The sequence below is a fragment of the Tachyglossus aculeatus genome, chromosome 23 (genome assembly GCF_015852505.1).
Source record: "Tachyglossus aculeatus isolate mTacAcu1 chromosome 23, mTacAcu1.pri, whole genome shotgun sequence".
Taxonomy (NCBI): domain Eukaryota; kingdom Metazoa; phylum Chordata; class Mammalia; order Monotremata; family Tachyglossidae; genus Tachyglossus; species Tachyglossus aculeatus.
In genome coordinates this window covers 29,599,073-29,602,253 of record NC_052088.1, presented here as the reverse complement: position 1 = coordinate 29,602,253, position 3,181 = coordinate 29,599,073, and the positions used below count along the sequence as shown (strand labels likewise).

At 45.6% G+C, this 3,181-nt stretch overlaps 1 non-coding gene across 1 annotated transcript; it reads left to right on the top strand.

The window, feature by feature from the left end:
• The first annotated feature begins 747 nt into the window (after positions 1–747).
• On the top strand, positions 748–885 carry LOC119944927. Its single transcript, XR_005456068.1, has one exon. It is a non-coding gene; the product is annotated as a small nucleolar RNA SNORA7 (small nucleolar RNA).
• Positions 886–3,181: the final 2,296 nt, after the last annotated feature.

Below are 3,181 nucleotides of genomic sequence, written 5' to 3'. Positions count from 1 at the left end.
CATTGAGGTAGATACAAGACTATTAAATCTTTCCTTTCCTCTCCATCCAAACTGCTACCACGTTAATACAATCCCTCATCCTACCCCACCTGGATTACTGCATCATCCTCCTTGCTGACTACCCAACCTCCTGTCTCTCTCCCCTCCAGTCCATACTTCACTCCTCTGCCCGGGTCATCATTCTACAAACATGTTTGGGACGTCATCCCACTCAAAAAGCTCCAGTGGTTGCCCATCCACGTCCGCATCAAACAAAAACTTCTCACCATTTGGCCTTAAAGCACCACCTCCTAAGTCACCGCACTACTCTCCTTCTATAACCCAACCCACACACTTCACTCCTTTAATGCTGACTTTCTCACTGTGCCTCAGTCTTGCCTATCTCACTGCCGATTCCTAACCCACATCCTGCCCCTGGCCTGGAATGCCCTCCCTCCTCAAATCTGACAGACAATTACTCTTCCTGCCTTCAAAGCCTTATTGAAGGCACACATCTCCTCCAAGAGGCTTTCCCAGACTAAGCCCCCAGTTTTCCTCTCTCTCTTGTTTTCCTCTTTCTCTCCCTCTTTCTCCTCGTGTCAACCTGACTTGCTTCCTTTGCTCTTCCCTCCTCCCAACGCCACAGCACTTATGTACATATCTGTAATTTATTTATTTGTATTGATGTCTGTCTCCCAGACTCTAGAAAATAAGCTCATTGTGGGCAGGGGATGTGATTGTTTATTGTTGCATTGTACTCTCCTAAGCCCCCTCTCAGGGTCTCACCTGGAGAGTTTCCAGTATTCTACCCGTGTCGGCTATGGGAGGAAGAGTCAAGCAGAGGCCTACTCATTCCATTCCTAGCTTGGCCAGTGGCTAGTGAGTGGCAGGTAATTTGCTACAAGTCAAAACTCACGTGTGCTGGGCAGCATCGGCATGGGAGAGAACCAAGGGAGAGACTCTAATTTACTGCACAGGAGGAGCAATGGTAAACCGCTTCCATATTTTTCCCAAGAAAACTCTAAGGATCCACTACCAGAACGATTGCAGATGGACAGCGGGGCGTTCTGGGAGAGATGTGTCCATGGTGTCGCTATGGGTCAGAAACGACTTGATGGTATAAGACAAGACTCTCCTAAGCGCTTAGTATAACGATCTGCACACAGTAAGTGCTCAATAAATATGATTGAGTGAATGAATGGATATCTATTCTATTTGCTTGTTCATCTCCCCCTGTAGACTGTAAACTCCTGTGAGCAGGGATTGTGTCTACCAATGCTGTTGTATTGTACTCTCAAAACCACTTGGAACTAGCTCTGCAGAGAGGAATTGCTCAATAATTTCCATTGACTGATTGATGGAAGAGATAAGAAACAATCCCTGTCCCACATGGAACTCACAGTTCCAGAAGGTGGGAGAACAGGTATTTTATCCCCAGATGAAGAAACTGAGTTACGCAGAGGTAAAGTGACTTGCCCAAGGTCACACAGTAAGTAGTGGTGGAGCTGGAATGAGAATTCTAGTCCTCTGGCTCCCCGAACCATCATTCCTTTATTTTTATCTCCTACCCTGGAATGCCAAGGGTAATAATAATAATGATGGCATTTATTAAGCACTTACTATGTGCAAAGCACTGTTCTAAGCTCTGGGGAGGTTACAAGGTGATCAGGTTGTCCCATGGGGGGCTCACAGTCTTCATCCCCATTTTACAGATGAGGTAACTGAGGCCCAGAGAAGTGAAGTGACTTGCCCAAAGTCACCCAGCTGACAAGTGGCGGAGCAGGGATTTGAACCCACGACCTCTGACTCCAAAGCCTGTGCTCTTTCCACTGAGCCACGCTGCTTCTATATCCAGTAGATATTCAGCAAATGATGGCAACGATGAAAATTCTCTGCTTACTCTTGTGCCCGAGGATATGAAACTGCTGTGCACTTAATTCCACACCAATTAAAAGAGTCAACCAGGTATAGAATATTTAATCCTTCCCTTGTCAACCAAACCTTGACCCACCACTTGGACAGGAAAGGTCTTCAAATACAGCTATTCAACGTAGTTAAAAAGTGACAGTTGAAAAATTGCTTTAAAACAATTCTAAATACTTCAAATTACTTCCCAACGCTTCAAATAGGAAGCAATTACGTAAGTTTGCAGCCCACTCATTTTCACTTTAGACATTATCCGTGATTTTCTGCAAGTTCCCGAAGTTAATCTCAATTCACTGGCTGCTTGTAAAAGACTGTAGCTAGAGGGTAAACAGCTTGGAATGATCACACGGAGGATGCAATGACTAAAACCAAACTCTTCTAATTAAAACGCTAAGACAGACACATTTGAGTTGAAGTAAGACTTTCTGTCTTCCACTCTGGAGAAGATGGCGTGGACTCAACTTTGAACACTCTCCTTTCTGCCCAACCCCCAGTCCTCCTGCCTCATTAGCCCTAACATAAGCAATCACATTCTCCGAGATTAGGTTGGGGTAGAAAAGATGAATAAACTGTGAGGTTATGCCCATTCCGGTGGAAATGGCATTTGGAGATGAGTCCCAACAAGCTCATAATACTAACAGTAATAATAATAATAATTGTGGTAAGTGCTTACTATGTTCCAGGCATTGTAATAAGCGCTGGGGTGGACTCAAGCAAATCGGGTGGGACAGAGTCCCTGTCGCACGTGGGGCTCACAGTCTTAATCCCCATTTTACAGATGAGGTAACCGAGGCCCGGAAAAGTGAAGTGACTTGCCCAAGGCTCCCCTCTAGACTGAGAAGTCCTTGTGGGCAGGGAATGTGTCTACCAAAGCTGATATAGTATACGCTCCCAAGCCCTTGGTGCAGTGCTCTGCACACAGTAAGCGCTCAATAAATATGATTGATTGATTAAGCTGCATCTGGATCAACAGAGAAGCAGTGCGGCTCAGTGGAAAGAACACGGGCTTTGGAGTCAGAGGTCAGGGGTTCAAATCCCAGCTCTGCCAACTGTCAGCTGTGTGACTTTGGGCAAGTCACTTCAATTCTCTGGGCCTCAGTTCCCTCATCTGTAAAATGAGGATGAAGACTGTGAGCCCCGTGGGACAACCTGATCACCTTGTAACCTCCTCAGCGCTTAGAACAGTGTTTTGCACATAGTAAGCACTTAATAAACGCCATTAAAAAAAAAAAAAACCATCCTCAGCCCCTTCCCAGCTCTTGAATGGTAACATCTC